General features: G+C 41.1%; 1 long non-coding RNA gene across 1 annotated transcript in view; it reads right to left on the bottom strand.

The window, feature by feature from the left end:
• The window catches only part of LOC125386207, a 66,229-nt gene that overhangs the window by 32,752 nt on the left and 23,900 nt on the right, over positions 1 to 9,577 (bottom strand). The gene's annotated exons all lie outside the window — the stretch shown is intronic.

The raw sequence follows: 9,577 nt of genomic DNA, 5'->3' as shown, positions 1-9,577 counted from the left end.
CTATTTAATCGCACAAAACCTGAACTCTTTAACTGACTGTTTATCGTTGTAGAATGCTAAAGGATAAGAAAGAATTGAATAGATTTTCGATGTTTTCGGTTGCTCCGTTTCGAGGCTCGGAAGAGTAATAATAGGAAATATCTTTCAGCGAAGATCGATAAAAACGGAAAATAGAAAAATTGGATATCTCCCGAGAAAAAAGAATCGCGGAAAGGTGAAGCATTTGCGAAAACAGATAGCATAAACATAAAATAGCCCTGGAAACGAGCAAAGGATAAAAGGAAGCGGCCATAAAGAAAAGAATGAAACATATCCATCGACGTAAATGTGAAAAGATGAAGAAAACTGAAAAGAAAAATGACTCGATGAAAGAAGTAAGTACCCGTAGGAGTAAAAAAACGATAAAGAAAAAGGAATAATAACCACCAAGAGTGGGAGGAGAAACTTGATATCCATTGCAAGGAAGATTGACGATTAAAAGCAAAAACGATCAGAAAACGAAGACAATCGCGAGAGCTAACTGTAATGATAAAAGAAATTATATAGTAGCTATAGAATTAAAGAATAGAAGAGAAGAAAATCGACGGTCGTAACGATCGTGGAAGAGTATTATAGCGAGACAACGTATGGGATCCGTTAAAAGAAGGACTTAAAGATAAAGAGGAAAACGGAATAGAGAAAAACCGGCACTAGCGTCAGGAACAAAAGAAAGGAGTGGCTACGGAAGTGTAGAACAGCTGGCACGGCGGGTTGACGAGGCACAATAACGATAAATGTAAAGTTTGCGTACGCATCGTTAGTACCATTGCCTGGCCCGCAATAATCGTTGCTGCCAGAGAATACGACCTAGCTCTCGGGGCTTACTAACTACTAATTGTTACCAACTTAGCGAAACGAAGAATTCTACGGCCGCGTGCGACCGACTCTTCGCGCGTTACTTCGCCAGATTAAAGAAATTTTACGTCCAGCAGCGTTCTGCCCTCAAGACGAAACGCCTCGCGTTTGCCCTTACCTTTCACGATGATAATTGCCACGAACCTTCTGCAACGGCTCGAACTTCGCTATTACGTTCGTTTAGTCGACTGCGTGACCCCCTAAGACTTAAAGGGAGCTCGTCAGAATTTTCTCAACGAGTAGCTGGTGGTTATTTTTTAGAATAGTTATTTTTTTTACCGGGCTAACGATAGACTTTTGTAATTCAAGGTCTTTTCGTATGACAATTTGCTAACTAATATCGATGAATCGGCAAGTGACAAGAATCATAATTTGCAAGGAATAAAAGATATCGTATTTAATACAATTTATACAATGTCTCGAGACTAGTCATACTAAAAGGAACAACAACGTCTTGGGCTTAGTTCTATGTTAATAAATGTTTGACAATTAGGGGGACTCAAGAACGAATTATACAAGAATATAGTAGCATTTTGCGTGAATGGGAATTTTTTCAAGGGACGATTCACTTCATTCAAATATTTGCCAGATCATCGGTGCATAGAAAGACGTATAAATCGTTATATGCAGTATTTACATTTGCACAAATTGCATTCTTACGGTGGTTATAGAAGAAATTTCTTCGGAGTCTTTTATAAGAGAACGGTGTTAAATTAGCAAGTTTTAATAGGCTCGTGTAAGAACGATGTAATAATTACTTAACTACTCGTTAAGTAACGAAGTACTTAAGAATCGCGAGTTCGAACGAGAAAGCGACCCGATTATATACATTACATAATTTCACGTTAATCTTCTGTTTGCGGCGTTACGCTAAACGCTTCAAAGTATTAAAACTGACTTACCCGTTGGTCGTTTTCTCTATCCACGTAATTTTACTTTGTATCGGGGCTGCAGTTAAAAAAGTTCAGTGACTGTACGTTCAGATACGCACAACGCGAATCAGATTTGCACTTATTCTTACGTTTCTACGAACATAAATTTCATTCGTATTAATGGAACGAAAAAAAAAGAACGAAAAATATCTTTATTCGGTCGTTCGTTTCATCGTTCGTTCGATCGTTTATCGATCGAAAAATTCACAAAACAAAGCGTTACATCGTAATAAGAGATCGGATACGTAACAATTTTGGTAATACGTGGTCACGGTACCTATGGATATGGATAATATTTGATGGAACAATTAGGCGGAAGTTCGAGCGACGAAACTCAAGTTGGCGCGACCTCGCAGAATTATAAGATATACTCGTCATTATCGTTTACCAGGTCCCTTCGCGTTTCTGCGACCTCTGAGCGTACAGTCGAACCGAGAGGGCGGAAATTAAACGTGCACCGTGTCTAGCTTACACGAGGGATTGAAAGGTGGCGGATGGCAAAAGGGCGAAGGAAAATCGAATTGTAGAACGGAAGAAATCCTTCAGAAGCAAGATATACGAAAGAAGGAGAAAAAATGAAAAATTGCGATGAAAATAGTTGGAAGAGACAAGCGGTCTTCGGACAAGGAAGAGCAAAGTAAAAAAGAGAAATATAAAGATACGCGATAGGAGAGAATCAAAAGAACGCCATTAGGGGATGTTCCGAGATTGTTTCACTTGGCGCTCCTTTAACTTTATTTCCCGCGGAGATACGTGAGAGAACGAGTGTTCAAAAACAGGATATGTAATTTATCATCAAATTTATCGATGAAATACACTCTACGTTAAATATTTAAAACTAAAAATGTTCGTAGAAATGAACGATCGACGTTAATTATTACATGCTTTGTATCATCAGATATTAATTTATTTCTGTATTCAATCGTTGATTATCAAAAGTAATTAAATCTTAAATTTACATAAATGTAGTGATCGAGCGAATGCAAATTACCGTGTAGATGTTATTACGAGGATATATGATGATTGTACAGCGTCAAAAAACGACAATCGTAGGAAACGTAAATTGAATACAGCTGAACGAGTCTGTGCTGCAATAATCTGCTACAATTCGTAATTTTAATCGTATCGTAACAAACATTGTCGTTTCACTTGTCTGTTCGCAAATATTTCTATGCGCGTTAAAATTCATTTAACTAGTTCAACTATATCAATTCTCGAATCTTTCTCCAAACGATCGACAAAAATTCACTTGAGAGATTAGTGTCGCCTCGATAAATATTTCCTACTTTGTCTGAAACTAGCACCTGGCAGACATACGTTCAAACAGACCAACGTGAAAGGGAGACCTAAACGAAGCAGCATAGAGAGAATTCTCCGTAAATTGTAAATCCTATGCGCGAATCTCAGCACGGATCGATGAACGCAAAGATGTCGGGCATCGCGTGGAGCCGATTAAAAATGTATGCACGGTGCTTGTGTTAAGTAGGCAGATACTCTCGGGCTGGCAGTCCTTTAGGCTGGAGGATGACGCGAAGGCGGTATGGCGAGGGAATGACAAGGGCGAGGTTGAAAGGATGCTTACGGGTAGGAAGGCTCGAATATTGCAAGCGAACTCGTAAGAGCGGAACAGAGAAGGTGAACGCCTGGTAAGCACCTCTGAAGAGCCATCCTCGGCGAGCTTGCGTTCCTAATCGCATCGAAGTCATCCATATTATTACGGGTTCGTGCATGCAACCGGTCGAGAGGAGAGTAGGCTAGAAGGCCAGATGATTTCCCGTCGAATCGAACCATGTCGAAAAGATCGAACCTAACGACGATGTTCCTTTAATCTTTTTACTTTCTTCCTGTTTTTCTTTTTTTCATTTTTCTCTTTCTTCGATGGTTCCTTTTGTTGCCTTTTTTAAAAGTCTGGCTTTTTTCGTCTTTGTTCCTTCGACGATGGTGGAGGAAAGTGCTTTTAAAGATGTACAGAATAGGGAGAAGAAGTGCGAACTAGCGATTCTAGAAGTGGCGTTAAATAAAATTATGGAGGGGAAAAGTTCAGACGACGATGAAGAAATGAAAGAATAAAGAGGAACTTGGAGGCTGATCGTTCAACGAATATGTAAAGAAGAGCAACGTTATTCCTTTTTAGAGCTCGCGTTAAAAAAGACCACCTCTTTTATGTTTCTTCTGTAAAATATAATATTAACTACATACATAATCACAAACATTAATACATACGTACCTTTACCACCGCAATTTTCACACTAATTACATCGAGTCTCGTAAAAATGTCGAAACTTCTCAGCTATTCGAGACTCGAGAGCCACTTGGGAATGCGGCTCGTTTATCATGAAATTTCCGAAATGCCTGACATTCGAAACTATTCTAGGCTAACACCTAGACCTCGAAATATTCTAAACTATACGATCAAGCACGAAAGATGTCCACAGCGTTGCCTTTTATTCTTCCAATGGGATAATCTATGAAAGAAACCTTTTCCCGTTGTTATTGCCCCCACATTATTATTGCCTCGATTCCATGATATTATTGCCTTATTTCCATGATATCGCCGATTACCAATCTTTGACAGCAACAGGCAGACCGTGATAGCATTCGCCTGATAGAGGAATCATAATATCAGAAGAGTTTACTAATTATCCTGTTGGGTAAAACTTTAAATCCTTGGACATCGAATTAGAACCGATTCAAAATTTTCTACTCTTTTTCGTAATTTGTATCTTTTTCAGCCATCTTGCGCTAAATGTCTGATAATTAATTATCAACGTTAACATCGCGCGGAATTTATCACACTTTCCGATTTGCTCGATGCTCTTCGTCTTATAAAACGAAGGAGACTCGAATTACAGAATCGCCGTGTAACCACCGTAGATGCAAATTACGACCCGATAATACGAATCGCGGCTGAGAATCCGTTAACGAGTTCCTTTGACGAATTAAGAAAGGCGTTCGAAATGAAAATTCAAGAAGCTAGACAGACCAAATAGAAAGCAGATACAGGGTAAAGGGAAATAGCAAATAGATTCTCCGCGAGGATTTCTACGGAACGAGGCTTGTCGTCGTTAAAACCAGCACTCACGACGAAAGTCCAAGTTGAGGGTAGTTCGTACTGAGTTTAATTAGCAACTCCACACGGAGCTTCCTACCGGGCTATCTATCTACAGTGTCCAATACCCCGGTGCTCCCAGTGCCATCATTGCTCGACTAATTAAACAAATATGGAACGCTCTAAGGAAACGCATGTTCTTTCGGAAACCGTGCCAATAGTTTCGCCTGGAGAAACTTTCCGTGCCGGATGGCACTTTTGGCAAATTTCGTTTCCCGTATAACGATAAATCCGATTAATTTCTCTATTTGTTTAACCTTCTGTAACTCTATGATTTCAAAGTTACGTATTCACGTATCCGTCTTTTTTCCAAATTTCACTACGTCGTGTGAAAAATTCTTATCTTCGATGGAAATCGCTTCGATGGAAATTCTGCAAATCGCTTTCCTATTTATTTTTCGATGTTGAATCGCAAGTTGCCTGTCGGCCAAGAGGAAAGCTCGTCGAAGACAAAATCCTCTCCCCCTTTTCGCCTTTCCTTTTCTCTCGCCGCTGACTATTCTCGAGACACAATCGCTCGGACCTTCAGTTTCTTTCCTTTCGAGGAATCTTCAGCTTTAAAGCGCGACACTCGGCTGCGTGACTTGGATGTTTAGCCAAGGAAAGTTCGGCGACGATTCTTCCTATTCCTTGTCACGCGAACTCGAGAATTCGCGGAACAATGCGATTTCGTTTCGTTCTAGGACAATTTGGGGAACTTCGGGGATGCAAGCGTTTTTCTTTCTTTCCTTCTTTGTTTTGTTTCTTGAGGCTGAATGGAGGTAGAAATCTCTTTGCGAAGCCAAGTTGGCGTTGATTGCAGCGAAAGTTAGGTTTATGAATTGCCAGGGGGCAGTTGGCAATAATATTCTTAATACCGGCCGTCTCGAATAAGCAAAAAGTAAGTTTTAGCGACTTTCCAAGTTCAGATGTACAGATATATCCAGATATTCCTGATCCTTCGTTCCAATTACTTTACACTGTGTGTGATGTTGCAACGCGAAAGCACATAGAAACGAAGGAGGAACGACGAGCCTGTTGCCAGCGCAACAGAAAAGTCTACGGCTGAAAAAGGCACAATGTTCCCTTCGAATGAATATTAAAATACGTAAAAGTTCCTGACAAATTAATCGCATTAAAGTCGGGATATTTTCGCCAGCGTCCTCAGAACACACACCCTTTTACCCTTTTTCCTCGATCCCTTCTTCCGCGTCCTTTTACGTTTTCTCACCTTTTCCTTCGGTTCGTGACTGCCCTATTTTTTTCATCGAACCAGCCAGCAGGCTGCCTGTACTCCGGTGCTCCTGAATATTCATTAATCTTGCTTTCCTCTTTCTCCGTTGGAAATGCACGTCTCGACGAAAAAAGATAAAAAGAGGAATTAAATCTAGTCTGGTCCTCGAAGGACAGAAGAAGAAAATCAGCCTCCATCGCACCTTTCGACGTCGCTGTCCTCCTCTTTCGCATTTTCTATCTCGTTTCTAAAGTTCCATGCTTTTCTACCGGATCGTCGTAACGAAATTCTCCACGCGTTCTTCGCGCTGATATCGCCCCACGAGTATGAATGCCGGATTTATCCTGGATACGTGTATTCCACTCGTTTCTCTCTTTTCCTATTTCTGTCATTTTTCTCTTTCTCTTCCTTCTCGTCACTTTTTGGTAGCTGACCTTCTTCTTCTAGTCAGGCCAGTTACGACGATATTCACTCGGGTCACAACGGCGATCGTGCCCTGAATCGCATTTGCATTTCTGTCATGGCGACACGATCTCTGATTTGAGGGGGTTAATTGCCTATTAGCGACGTGATTTCTTCGTGCAGATTTTAAGGATGAAACGGTTTGCTCTGTGCCACGCACGAGATAATTGCGATGTTGATTAAGGACTTGGAGCTCTGCTTTTCCGCGCGGTTCTCCATCACTCCGACACTTGTAAAAGTTTGTGAAAACAACTACTTATAGGAAACAGCGTGTCTTGCAACTGGATTTACCAAAAGAAGAAAGAACAAGCAACGGATCGCAGATATCCACGTAATTATTCAGCGGGATAACGGGAGATTGGAAAAGAGGTACGCGGCGAATAAATCGCCAACGAGACCATCAACGGTGAAACCGGCAGTTTCAGCGGAAAATCGTTGAACGCGTTAGTTCGCCACGGGGCATCCACCGTCTCGGTTCCACCTTCAACTCGGAGACGTGGCAAGAAAATTTTCGCCAACGCGACCGACTCGACCTGCCGTAAGATCCGTGCGATTTGCCCGAAGAAGCGGAGAAGCCGGAATTTTTCACGGTACATCGACGCTGGACGACGTCGTGACGCTTTCCAAGAGAGAAAAGAAAGACGAAAAGAAAGGAGAAACTGGGCGGAGGAACCGGAATGTTTGCGGCCCGGCCGCCAGAACAATCTCTCGCATTTTTCAGCAAACTTCTCCCCGAATCCTTGCTCTTCTTCTCCTTTTCTTTCTCTTTCTCCGCTCTTTTTCTTCTTCGTGCTCGGGCAATCCCGGCCATCATCCCTTTGATTCCGCCTGTTGCGGCGCTCGAGCTTTCTACCATTTCGACAGGATTTCCTTTATTTATTTTCTTTCTTTTCGTAGTTTGGTCCATTTTGTCGAAGACGATGCCGGAACGTGTAACGATGATGCTTTCGTCGAATCGTTGATTGTTTATCGCAATTAAGAACCGTGAAAAAATTGCAATTAAATTGAAAACAATTAACGAAGATCTATGTACGATACAACTAGAGCAATCGTACTTATCGAAAGTACAGTATTTCGTTTGCAAATGCGTGTAAAATTGAAAAGGGGACAGTTTCTGGAAAGAGCGAGACGGCAAAGGAAGAAGATAAAATTTGGGCGGTATCTCGATAACGAGAATCGTAATTTTCAGGGCTGTCTGAACGGAACACTTAAAACACGCGGCCGGTATATGCCAGTTATTACATTTACGCGATAGATCATGTTAATTGCTCGGCAGAGCGAGGCACGTTCCCCGTAACTTATACTAGCTGCGAGTTTGCACCGGATACGCGGCACTAATCTGCGGAAATTACACGGAATTTATATTTCCGCGCGAAAACGAGGAAAAAGGAGGACTGTGAAAACTGGAGAGCGGGAGTGAAGAAGAACGCGGCAAAAGAAAGAGGAAGGAAAAGGAACGCTTTCGCGTGTTCGTGCTTTATGAAAGTGCCACGTCCCGCTTACGCGGAAATTTTTATATTCGACGACCTTCTTTATTCGAATGGTGCCGCCTACCCGTTCTTCCGCGTCATTAGAAATTCATGCAACGAAAAGCTGCTTCCCGGTAATCTTACACCGAAGCGTAATTTTCGCATTGTTTCGAGGGTAGGAAACTTAATTAAAAACGTTTCGGTTTAACGTCGACTTTGCGCAAAAGCCACTAGGTGACACGATTGTGACAAAGGGATTATGGCTAAGCTTGCGGCGATGCATCACGCTTCCTAACGTACGAAGTTTCGTATTTTAACTGGATGAAGATTTTTTAAGAAATTCCGATGAAACGAAATGCTCGTTATCCTCGCAAATATTTATTACACTTTACGGTATTGCTATCCCTTTTATTTGTCGTTACTTTATTTCGTTCTTCCCTCGGAATTGAGAAATATCGAATTAACGGTCGATCGCATCCACAGTAACGAGATCGTATTCGGATGTCGAGGTGTCCGAAGGTTGGCAAAGCAGTTTGCGGTTCTTCATCGAGTATCTTGCTAATTTGCGAAATTACACGAAGATTGCACGTCTGCAAACGTATACATGACACGCCCCCGTACTCGCTATTCCGAAGAAATATTGTCCCACTTTCCTTGAAATTACACCACTAATCTTACCTTGTGATCATTATGCACACGCGAATGCGTATCGTGCAATTATATTGCTAAAAATGTTTCCGTAAAGCGTAGCGAAAATTATCTGCGAGATGACTACATGAAAATTATCAAACACACCACATCTATCTATTTGAATTACCAGGATCAAATACGTTTGAGTAAGCTCTTGCAACGTGTATACCCATGATTATTAATCTCCAATTTTTACAATTAACCCCAATTCTGACTGGCAATTTGGAGAATTTTTAATTTCGTACGTTATCGAATACTAGGGAGATTCTAATTCTGTTCGTTTTATCGAATAATCTGGCTATGCTACGATTTCGTATGAACTTTCCAAGATTAGATTTATATCCACATCTCATTAATTTGATTAATAATTTTAATACCACGTAACAAGAGATTTTAATCTGTAAAATTTCTGAAAAACGTCGAATCTCTCACGCTCGGAATTTATCAACGTCGAACCGCGATTATTAAACAAATTAATAGAAACGTCGTAAAACGTAGTGAAACATAGTAAAAACTGCGAGCGTAATCCCCGAAAATTCTGGGAGATTTATTTCTCTTTGATGATACGCATGCCCCTAAGCTCGCGTAAAATGAAAATATCCTGTTTTTTCGCGGAATTACGAGGCGGACTTTATATCAGGAGACCGCGCAGAATCTCATTACATTAGGCGTATAAAAGCGCGGGCTGCCTCTCTCTCCTCGTTTAAACAATTTACTTTAATTTCGAAGAAAATTACGACACGGAAAGCAGGCCGAATCGGCCATCGCGGTAATAATTGCTAACGCTGATAATGTCTAATTATTACAG

The sequence above is a fragment of the Bombus terrestris genome, chromosome 13 (genome assembly GCF_910591885.1).
Source record: "Bombus terrestris chromosome 13, iyBomTerr1.2, whole genome shotgun sequence".
NCBI classification, from domain to species: domain Eukaryota; kingdom Metazoa; phylum Arthropoda; class Insecta; order Hymenoptera; family Apidae; genus Bombus; species Bombus terrestris.
The sequence above is the reverse complement of the archived record's forward strand: the minus strand, read 5'-3'. Positions and strand labels throughout refer to the sequence as shown.